A 12218-nucleotide genomic window follows, 5' to 3' on the forward strand; every position below is an offset into this window, starting at 1 on the left:
TTACCAGACCAATAATCCTGAGGCTTAAGCATAATAACCCAGAGGATGTGTGTTTATATCCCATCAAGACAGTTTGAGTAGTTCAATTAATACTTCAGTGATATGGAAATTAACAACTGGGATCAGTGAGAGCGCCTTCAAAGTTTTCCAGTTGCCTTTTTAAAACTCAGCTGCTTTAGCAGATGTCTCGACCCACTGTGGGCAAGATTGTGATACCCGCGCCAGCCTGGTTAGCTGCCCTCAGAAATGGCCCGTTAAACCACACAGTTCAGGGTAATGAGGGATGATTGTAACGATTTGCTAGTTTTTTATTCCTTCACAGACTGGGCCAGCAGTTATTGCCCATCCCTGAGAAGGTGATGGTGAGCTGCCTTCTTGAACCATATGGCGTAGGGAAGGGATACATCCACGGTGCTGTTACGGAGGGAATTCAGGATTTTGACCCATTGAAGAATAGTGATGTGACAGTGAAGGAACGGCCGGTATATTTCCAAGTCAGGATGGTGTTCCCATGCATTTGCTGCCCTTGTTCTTCTTGGGTGGAATGGTGGTACGGTGGTTAGCACTGCTGCCTTACAATGCCAGGAACCTGGGTTCGATTCCCAGCGTGGGTCACTGTCTGTGTGGAGTCTGTAACCTCTCTTTGTGTCTGTGTGGGTTTTCTCCGGGTGCTCCGGTTTCCTCCCAGAGTTCGGAAGATGTGCTGGTTAGGGTGCATTGGCCATGCTAAATTCTCCCTCAGTGTTACCCGAACAGGCGCACAGTGTGGTGACTAGGGGATTTTCACATAACTTCATTGCAGTGTTAATGTAAATTTACTTATGACACTAATATATAAACAAAAAAAACCTTCTGGGTGGTCGAGGTCACAGATTTGGAAAGTGCTACTGGAGGGGCCTTAGTGAATTGCTTGGTCTTTGCAAACATTTAATGTAATCAATAATTTATCAGATTCAGTTTATCAGAGTTTAAGATAATTGGCAAAAGTACCAGAGGCAACCGTGGAGAAAACCTTTTTATGCTATAAGTGGTGTAGATTTGGAATACACTGCCTGATTGGCAGATGCAGATTTAATAGTAGATTTCAAAAGGGAACTGGGTAAATACTTAAAAGAGAAAACATTGCAGCAATGTGCAGAAGACATTGAGCCTGATTATTCTCTGAAAGAGCTGGCACAGATGTGATGGATCAAATGGCCTCATTCTATGATGTGCAATTCTCTCTGGCAATGTTAGCGAGTATCATACCAGCCCATCAGCTTTCGGTGCACTATGAACTGGGCTTACATTATGTTTCGATTTGTAAACACAGGAGGGAAGGACATCCCCCCATTGCTTTAACGCTCTAACCCATTGATTTGGACCCTCAGGCTAATCAACACTATCAGACAGATTTGAAAAGTTCAGAGTTCAGATGAGACCCCACAGATTGACCCCATATGTAAACCCTGGGCTAGACGACTTAAAATATATAAGCATAAATTTTTAAACCCAGGAGAGATAGCTGAAAGTTGCCAAGCTTGTTTCTTTCACTGCAGAAGCTGCCCAACCTGCTTTGCATTTTCTGTTTACATTGCCGTTCTGTGTTGTCTTCATGCAGTTGCATTAGGTGAAGGTATCGGATGAAACTGGGTTTGAGGAGGTTTGGGGAACGATTGAATGACGGGGTTTTAGAGCTTGTAATGGGTGAGTTGGTTTTAGCGAGATGAAACACAGAATAAAGCGGCAATAAAAGCAAATTACTGCGGATGCTTGAATCTGAAACCAAAAGAGAAAACGCTGGAAAATCTCAGCAGGCCTGGTGGCATCTGTAAGGAGAGAAAAGAGCTGACGTTTCAAGTCCAGATGACCCTTTAAGCTAAAAGGTACAGAAAGTGGGAGATATTTATACTGCAGGGGGATGGAATGAAAGATGAGTGATAGTCACAGAAACCAGGAGGAAAGGTTGCTAAAAGCTGTCCACAGAGAGAATAGAAGGTGTGAATGGCCAAACAGCAGAGAAGATGTAAGCTGTGACAGATGGAGATGTTGGGGAGGGGAGGGGCGGGGGGGGATTGGGACAGAGGTAGAATGTAGAAAAGGGGTAACGGGGGGGGGGGGAGGAAAGGTAAAGAAGGGGGGATGAAGTAAGGGGAAAAATGGGGGGAAGAAAAACGAAGAAAGACAACAAAGAAATAAAAGGTAGAGAACAGCAAAAAATTAAATAAAACAGAATGAAAACAAAGGGGTCGAGATGGGGATAGAGCTAATCATCTGAAGCTGTTGAATTCAATGTTGAAGGCTGTAAAGTGCCTGGCTGGAAGGTGAGATGCTGTTCCTCTGGTTTGTGTTGGGCTTCGCTGATAAAACTGCAATTTTGCCACAAGTCATGATAGATTCAGGACTATGGTAGCTGGAGTGAAGAACAGGGCAAGGCTTGGGAGGCAGGGGTGATAGAAAATGCCAACTGGTGCTTGCCAGAAGGTTAAAGCAGCACATCCTGCTGCACCTTGCTCAGTAACAGATGGGAATTAAGGTGAATGGTGTGAGTGGCAGCCACTGCATGTACAATGTGAATACCCCTGTGATGAGGCAATGAGACATAATAGACAGGAAAATGACTGCAGTGTGACCTGTGTGATATTTTTGTACAGATGCAGTATGCTCGCAATCTCCTGTGCTATGTATCACTAATCCATAGCAATAGATTACAAGCACTGGTGTCTCCTATGAATCACATATTGCGTTCAATTCATTCCATGTAAACACTTTCTTACCTGTTGACATCATGTCCAAAAACGTAGCTTGTCTAATCTTAAAGGGACCTCACCTTCACCAGATTTTGCTGCCAGCGAAATGGTGAGTTTAAAAATGTTTGCCATTCTGAATGAGCAAATTGTCTGGATCTTGAGGCAAGGGAGAGTTACCCCATGGGTTACAGATCACCCCAAATTTCAGATCAATTTATGCTTAGGGATGATCTTATAGAGGTCCATAAAATAATGAAGGGCATAGATTAGCTAGATAGTCAGTACCTTTTCCCAAAGGTAGGGGAGTCTAAAACTAGAAGGTATAGGTTTAAGGTGAGAGAGGAGAGATACAAAAAGGTCCAGAGGGACAATATTTTCAGAGGGTGATGAGTGCCTGGAACAAACTGCCAGAGGTAGTAGTAGAGGCAAATACAATTTTGTCTTTTAAAAGGCATTTAGACAGTTACACGGGTGAGATGGGTACAGAGGGATGTGGGCCAAATGCGGGCAATTGGGATTAGCTTAGTGGTTAAAACAAGGATGGCATGGACAAGTTGGGCCAAAAAGCCAGTTTCTATGCTGTAAACCTCCATGACTCTATAAGGCTATGCAATTCCATGCAATTCTCTCTTTATTTCTTTTTCTGTACCTAACTCTGATTCACCATCATTTTTCTGTTCCTTTCTCAATCTCTGGTCCCTATTGCCTCAAAGGGGAGACTGTTGGCCTGGTCGCTCACTGAGATTCATGCTCCCAGCTCCCACTCCCAGCCATTTATGGCGCAGGTAATTTTGAGGCGAAAGGTGAGGGACAAAGTCTTGATAAGTCGACACCTCACGAGAAAAATCAGGGCCATCATGTGGCAAATATATTGCAGGAAATAGTAGGTGGGGAGGGGAGCATGGGGGGGAGCGGTGGTGGAGTGGGGGAGGTGAGGAGAGGGTAGAACTGAAGGTTGGGTCATTTTTCTATTATTGCTTGACCAGCAGTCATAGTTTCACACTCAGGGTAAGTGGAATATAACCCCAGGGCAAGCAAGTGGAAACTCCTGCTTCACATTTCACATCAGTCTGACAATCCGAGTATGGTCACAGTGACCCTCATCAACAGCAGCATCACCATGTGTTCATATTGCAACACAGTGAAATGGCCCAATATGCTGCACAGGGGCATTATAGAACAAAATCTCAGAGTCAGTCACACAAGGATGACCCTACACTCGGTCAAGGGAGTCAGTTTTAAGAAATACCTGGAAGAAGGACAGAAAGGCGGAGAGGTTTAAGGAATTCCAGAGCTAGGGGCCCAGACACTTCCTGACAGACCACCAATGGCAGAGCGATGGAACCCAGGAATACTCAAAAGGCCAGTGTTGAAGGAATGCTGGGAGGGTTGTGTGCTGGAGGGGATTACAGAGATGGGGAGATCCAAGGCTGTGGAGGGACTTTCATAGAACCCTACAGTGCAGAAGGAAGCCATTCGGCCCATCAAGTCTGCACTGACCACAATTCCACCAAGGCCTTTTTCCTATAACCCCACATATTTACCCTGCTAATACCCCTGACACTAAGGTCAGTTTAGCATGGCCAATCAACCTAACCCACACATCTTTGGGCTGTGGGAGGAAACCGGAGCATCTGGAGGAAACCCAGGCAGACAGGGGGAGAATGTGCAGTGAACCAAGCTGGGAAATGAACCTGGGCCCCTGGACCCATCAGACAGCAGTGCTAACCATTGTGCCACCTTGCTGCCTGATTTCAAACAGAAGGAAGCTGGTGGAATTTAAATCTGCGAGTATATTTCACATGATGAAAGTTTTAGGCACAGCCTACTTCCCTTGAAGAGTGTAGGGGGTATAGGGGCAGAGTTAAGAGAGAAATCAGGAGGGCAAAAAGGGGACATGAGATTGTTTTGGCAGATAAAGCAAAGGAGAATCCAAAGAGCTTCTACAAATACATAAAGGGCAAAAAGAGTAACAAGGAAGAAAGCAGGGCCTTTTGAGGATCAACAAGGTCATCAGTGTGCAGATCCACAGGAGATGGGTGAATCCTAAATGAATATTTCTCATCAGTATTAGCTATTGATGAGAGCATGGATGTTAGGGAACTTGGGGAAATAAATATTACAGAGAAGGAGATACTGGGAGTCTTAAAGCGCATCAAGATAGATAAATCCCCAGGACCTGGTGAAGTGTATCCCAGGATATTGTGGGGGCTAGGGAGGAAATTGCGGGTCCCCTAGCTGAGATATTTGAATCATCGATAGTCACGGGTGAGGTGCCTGAAGATTGGAGAGTGGCAAATGTTGTGCCTTTATTTAAAAAGAGCTGCAGAGAAAAGCGTAGGAACTAGAGGCACAAGTGTCAAGGCATTAGTGTCACAAGTAAGGCTTACATCAACACAGCAATGAAGTTACTGTGAAAATCCCCTAGTCGCCACACTCTGTTCAGGAAACACTGAGGGAGAGTTTAACACAGCCAGTGCACCTAACCAGTGCATCTTACGGGCCATGGGAGGAAACCAGAGCACCTGGAGGAAACCCACGCAGACACGGGGAGAGTGTGCAAACTCCACACAGACAGTGACCCGAGCCGGGGATCGAACCCGGGTCCCTGGTGCTGTGGGACAGCAGTGCTTGGGATTGAAATGTTAAAGTAATTCTCAGCTAACTTCTCCGTATCGGCCCAAGCTCCTCACAGTTATTCTATAAATAGAAGGCTGTAAATAACTTTACTAAATTCTGATAAGATCATACAGACAGCCTGACTTGTGACATTACCTGGAAACTTCCATTTTACAGCCTGTGTGATTCTGGTATAAATATAGATTGTGTTTTCTTTAAAGGTATAGTATGTAGAGATAGAATGATGCGGTGCACACCGATGGAATTAATTTTCATCATACATCTGTCGCCAATTTGTAAATAGCATCATTAGGGAACATTTAAATTATTACCAATGGAACATGGTTTAATTTCATCTGATTTATTATTGTCACACGTATTGAGATACAGTGAACAGCATTGTTTCTTGCAAGCAAAACAGAACATGCTGTTCATAGAGTGCATAGAGGAGAAGGAAAGGAGAAGGTGCAGAATGTAGTGCTACAGGCATATTTAGGGTGTAGAGAAAGATCAGCTTCATTTGTGATAGGGGCTGTGATGGACCCTGCGGATTTGGTTTTAATGGCCCCCACTTGACAGAAATTAGATGGACTTATTGGGGATGGGAAGGGGGGAGAGAGGTGCAGGACCAGAGAGGAGGGAAATCTGGCTGCAACTGTATAAGATACTGGTGAGGTCACACCTGGAGCACAAAGAGTAGTTTTGGTCCCCTAGTTTAAGGGTGATATTTCATTAGAGACAGAAAAGATTCACTGGGATGATCCCCAGTATGGAGGGATTGTCTTGTGAGGAAATGTTAAACAGGTTGGACTTTACTCATTGGAATTTCGAAGAATAAGAGGTATCTCACTTTTTTTTATTCATTTGATCTGGTCTCTGCTGGCTGGGCTAGCATTTACCCATCGCTAGTTGCCTGAGGGCAGTTGAGAGTCAACCACATTGCTGTGGCTCTGGAGTCACATGTAGGCCAGACTGGGTAAGGACGGCAGATTTCCTTCCCTAAAGGATATTAGTGGATCAGATGGGTTTTTCCGACAATTGGAAATAGTTCCATGGTCATCAGTAGATTCTTAATTCCAGATTATTTTATTGATTTCAAATTCCACCATCTGCTGGGGCAGGATTTGAACCTAGGTTCCCAGAACATTAGCTGAAGCTTCTGGATTAATAGTCCAGCGATAATATCACTAGGCCATCTCCCCTCACCCCACCGCGTCCCCATCCCCCCACCCCCCCAGTAAACATATAGGATTCTTAAGAGGCTTGCGACAGTAAATGCTGAGATGTTTCCTCTCATGACAGAGCCTAGGACAGAGGGCTCAGTCTCCGAATAAAGGGGTGCCAATTTAAGACTGAGGTGAGGAGGGTTCAGAGGGTTTGGAACTCCTCACCACAGAGAGCTGAGGGGGCAGAGTCCTTGTGTATACTTCAGGCTGAGATCGAATTTTGATCAATAAGGAAATCATGGGTTCCAGGGAAAGGGCAGGAAAGTGGACTTGAGGAATGTCAGATCAGCCATGATCCTACTGAATTGCAGAGCAGGCTCGATGGGCTGAATGGCCTACTGTCCCTATTTCTTATAGTCTAAGTCTGGAGTGTGAGTGAATTCTCCCCACTTTCCTGGGTGAGTGCAGCTCCAACAAACACTCATGCAACTCAACCCCACCCAGGACAGATTAACCTGCTTGATTAACTTTCCATCCATCACCCTCGACATTCCCTGCCTCCACCACCATCACAGCACTGTGTGTGCCGTCTACAAGATGCGCTGCAGCACCTCACTGTAAAATCCCGGCCCATCGCTCGACCTCATGCTCTCAGCTTCCAGCTCAGACGCTGGCACCGCATCTGTACTTTAGAGAGTAGGTAGAGGCGGGATCTGTACGCAGTGCGTCACTGGGAAGGAGTGGCCTGTACCCAAGGCAAGGGGAGAAGGATAATTTCTGTGCCAGCTAGCAGAGGGTGAGGTCACATCCAGGTTCTATTGCAGGGGATACAGATGAAGATTCTGATGCGATGGTGTATAGGAAAATGCTGATGACCTGACGCAATGTTTGGTACCTCTTTAGCCCTCCCAGGAAGCTTGCCGTCACAGTCAAGGATCACGAAGGAGTCCAGCATTAACTCAGCTCAGTGACACATGGCCAAACCGCGTGAGCTCACTATTTAACTACAGTTGGCACAAAGTCTCCACGCACTTGTTCTGTGTTGCAAACGTTTATTTAACGAAGAGAAAAGTGTATTAAGATCAGAATTAAATGACACAAGGGTGGGGGGAGGAGTGAGTGACTCTTTGGAACAGGTGGGTGATTTATAATGTGAAGACAGCATTACCAAGTATTTGAGTCTATGGACAGGGACGCTATCCCTGGAAGGCTATCACTGGGGTTATGGGCCGTGTGTGTTGTTTGCTTATTGCCTTACTGCCAAATATTCATGCTTTTTAAATAGAAAGCAACGATTTACATCATGGCATGTTCAGCATAAAGACAGATGTCGGTGTTTACTCGATGGCTGTAACTGCAGATAAAGATGTTGGACAGGGTGGCGCTGTTAGTTACACATTCAGTAGAAACTTCTGATCCTGTTTTGAGTGGGAGGTTTGGCAGGCTGGGAATGTAATTTAGGAGGAGGCCAGTGTCCCAATGACAGGGTGAACTTTTCAACTTTCAAGGTGGGTCAAGTATTCCATTAAATAATGTCAGGAACATTTGATTTGAATTATTATTGTCACATGTATTAACATACAGTGAAAAGTATTGTTTCTTGCGCACTATATAGACAAGCATACCATTCATAGAGAAGGAAACGAGAGAGTGCAGAATGTAGTGTTACAGTCATAGCGAGGGTGTAGAGAAAGATCAACTTAATACAAGGTAGGTCCATTCAAAAGTTTGATGGCAGCAGGGAAGAAGCTGTTCTTGAGTTGATTGGTACATGTCCTCAGAGTTTTGTATCTTTTTCCTAATGGAAGAAGATGGAAGAGAAAATATCCAGGATGCATGGGGGTCGTTGATTATGTTGGCTGCTTTGGGAAGTGTAGACAGAGTCAATGGATGGGAGGTTGGTTTGAGTGATGGACTGGGCTTCATTCATGACCCTATGTAGTTTCTTGTAGTCTCGGACAGAGCAGGAGCCCATTCCAAGCTGTGATACAACCAGAAAGAATGCTTTCTGTGGTGCATCTGTAAAAGTTGGTGAAATTCATAGCTGACATGCCAAATTTCCTTAGTCTTCTGAGAAAGTAGAGGCATTGGTGGGCTTTGTTAACTATAGTGTTGGCACTAGGGGGACCAGGACAAGTTGTTGGTGATCTAGACAGCTAAAGGCTTGAAGCTTTCAACCTTTTCTATTTCATCTGCATTGAAGTAGACAGGGGCATGTTCTCCTCTATGTTTCTTGAAGTTGATGACAATCTCCTTCATTTTGTTGAGCTTGAGGGAGATTATTGTTGTTGCACCGTTTCACCAGATTCTCGATCTCATTCACCAGGTTCTCTTTCTCGTCATTGTTTGAGATCTGACCCACTACAGTGGTGTCATCAGCAAACTTGAAAATCAAGTTGGAGGGGAATTTGGCCGCACGGTCACAGGTATATAGGTAAAGCCACCATGGTCCCAGATGACCATAGACCCTTTGAGGGGGAGAGCTGACTGGTGCTGATTTAACCTGAGATCATCACATCTCAGGCAAGGTGGGGCCTTCAGCCTGTATGGGGAATGAACCCCCGGTGTTGGCATCTCTCTGTATCACAAACTAGCTGCCCACACAACTGAGCTAAACCAACTGGCCTGATCATTAAAAGAAAACTCACCAGAATTAAGTGCCCATTCCAAATTGATGTTTGGGCCAGCAAGAAACTCTTACATTTGGATTCATGACCAAATGTATCTGGCAAGCTGGACATTTTCCTGGACTTTGGAATGAGTAACTGTTGCTTTGTTCTTCTCTGGGGATTGCTGAGAAATGTCAGCCTCTTGACTGAGGACGGGTGCTGGTCATCCAAACTGGGCAGAGGCTGGGCAAGGGAGGCAGGATCAGCATGGAAGGGCAGGAGGGTGTCTTGGGAAGGAAGCCAGACCGTCTGGGGCAGTTTGGGAGGGTGAACATGGGGGACATGATTGGAAAATCTGCAGACAACACAAAGATTGGCTCAGTAGTGGATAGTGTAGAAGGTAGCTGTAATCTACAAAACAGTGTCAAATAGTTGGTGGAGTGGCCTTTAAAGTGGCAGGTGGATTTTAAGTGAGAAGTGTGAGGTAATGCACGCAGGGAGGTTAAACAGTTATAAGGGAGACACAATAAATGGGTATACAGAATGAGCGGTAGATGAAGTGAGAGATCTTGGCATACAAGTACAGAGGTCCCTAAAGGTAGCAGTTCAAGTAGACAAGGTTGTAAGAACATAAGAACATAAGAAATAGGAGCAGGAGTAGGCCATCTAGCCCTTCGAGTCTGCCCCGCCATTCAATAAGATCATGGCTGATCTGTCGCTGCTCAGTTCCACTTTCCCGCCCTCTCCCCATAACCCTTAATCCCCTCTCTTATCAAAAACCCATCAACCCGTGTCTTAAAAATATTTAGCGAGGCAGCCTCCACCACTTCAACGGGCAGAGAATTCCAGAGATTCACCACCCTTTGAGTGAAGAAGTTCCTCCTCAACTCCGTTCTAAACCGCCTCCCCTTTATCTTGAGGCTGTGCCCCCTAGTCCTACTGTCCTTTCTGAGCGGGAAGAGTCTTTCCACCTCTATCCTATCCATCCCATTCATCATCTTATACGTCTCAATGAGATCTCCCCTCATTCTTCTAAACTCTAACGAGTACAAGCCTAGTTTATTCAGCCTCTCCTCATAGCTCAACCCCCTCAACTCTGGTATCAGCCTAGTAAACCTCCTCTGCACTCCCTCCAAGGCCAAAATATCTTTGCGCAGGTGCGGCACCCAAAACTGCACACAGTACTCCAGCTGCGGCCTCACCAATGCCCTATACAGCTGCAGCAAGACCTCCCTACTTCCATATTCAATCCCCCTCGCTATGAAGGCCAGCATCCCATTCGCCTTCCTGACCACCTGCTGCACCTGCAAGCTGGGTTTTTGCGACTCACGCACAAGGACCCTGAGGTCCCTCTGCACCGTTGCCTGCTGCAGTTTTTCGCCACGTAAGTAATAGTCCTTCCTACCATTATTCCTACCAAAGTGGACCACCTCACACTTGCCAACATTAAATTCCATTTGCCATTTCCTGGCCCATTCGCCCAGCCTATCTAGATCCTTCTGCAGACTCTCCACACCCTCCGCACAATTTGCCGTTCCCCCAATCTTGGTGTCATCAGCAAATTTCGACACTCTACACTCAGTTCCCTCCTCCAGATCATCTATATAAATGATAAAAAGCTGAGGCCCCAGCACCGACCCCTGGGGCACTCCACTAGTCACCATCCGCCAATCCGAATAGCACCCATTGACCCCCACTCTCTGCCTCCTATTTGACAACCAATCCTCTATCCACGCTAACACCCTACCCCCAACTCCATGTCCCTCGACCTTCTGCAATAACCTCTTGTGAGGTACTTTGTCAAACGCCTTCTGAAAATCCAGAAAGACCACATCCACCGGCTCTCCTCTATCCACCGCCCTAGACACATCCTCATAGAACTCCAGTAAATCTGTCAGACACGACTTCCCTTTAATGAAACCGTGCTGCGTCTGCTCTATCAAGCAGTTCCCTTCAAGATGCCTCGCAATTTCCTCCTTAATGACGGATTCTAACATTTTACCTACCACAGACGTTAAACTAACCGGCCTATAATTCCCCGCCTTTTGCCTGGCACCCTTCTTAAACAACGGCGTAACATTAGCCGTTTTCCAATCCTCCGGCACTTCCCCGGAATCCAGCGACGTCTGGAAAATAACCACCAAGGCATCCACTATCACCTCCGCCATTTCTTTCAGAACCCTCGGATGCATTCCATCCGGTCCTGGGGACTTGTCCACAATCAGCCCCTCCAGTCTGTCGAGCACCACCTCTCTAGTAACAGTAATGTCATTAAGACCCTCCAGTCCTACCACCTTTCCATCACTAACACCCGGCAAATTATTCACGTCCTCCTCCGTGAAGACAGAAACAAAAAAGTTATTCAATACCTGAGCCATATCCCCATCCCCTACCACTAGCTCCCCTTTCTCATCCTCTAAAGGACCAACGTTCACCCTAGCCAGCCTCTTCCTTTTTATATATTTATAAAAACTCTTGCTATCCTTTTTTATATTAAGCGCTAGCCCAGCTTCATAGTTTCTCCTACCCTTCTTTATCAACTTCTTTGTCAATCTTTGTTGACATTTAAACCTCTCCCAATCCTCTTCTCGCCCACTACTCTTAGCTACTCTAAATTCCTCCGCTTTTAATTTAACACTTTCCTTCACCTCCTTTGTTATCCTCCTTTGTAAAAAAGGCATATGGAATGCTCTCCTTCATTGGCAGAGATATAGAATATAAAAGTAAGGATGTAATGTTAGAATTGTTTAAAAGACTGGTGAGGCCACAACTGAATGATTGTGTACAGCTGTGTTCACCATATTAAAGGAAGGGCATAATTGCTCTGGGGAGAATGCAAAGGAGGTTTACAAGAATGTTGCTTGGCCTAGAAAAATGTAGCCATGAGGAGAGATTGAATAAGAACATAAGAACATAAGAAATAGGAGCAGGAGTAGGCCATCTGGCCCTTCGAGCCTGCCCCGCCATTCAATAAGATCATGGCTGATCTGTCGTGGCTCAGTTCCACATTCTCGCCCTCTCCCCATAACCCTTAATCCCCTCTCTTATCAAAAACCCATCAACCCGCGTCTTAAAAATATTTAGCGAGGCAGCCT

This window comes from Carcharhinus amblyrhynchos, chromosome 16, assembly GCF_965287045.1.
Source record: "Carcharhinus amblyrhynchos chromosome 16, sCarAmb.v2.hapA, whole genome shotgun sequence".
Lineage (NCBI taxonomy): Eukaryota > Metazoa > Chordata > Chondrichthyes > Carcharhiniformes > Carcharhinidae > Carcharhinus > Carcharhinus amblyrhynchos.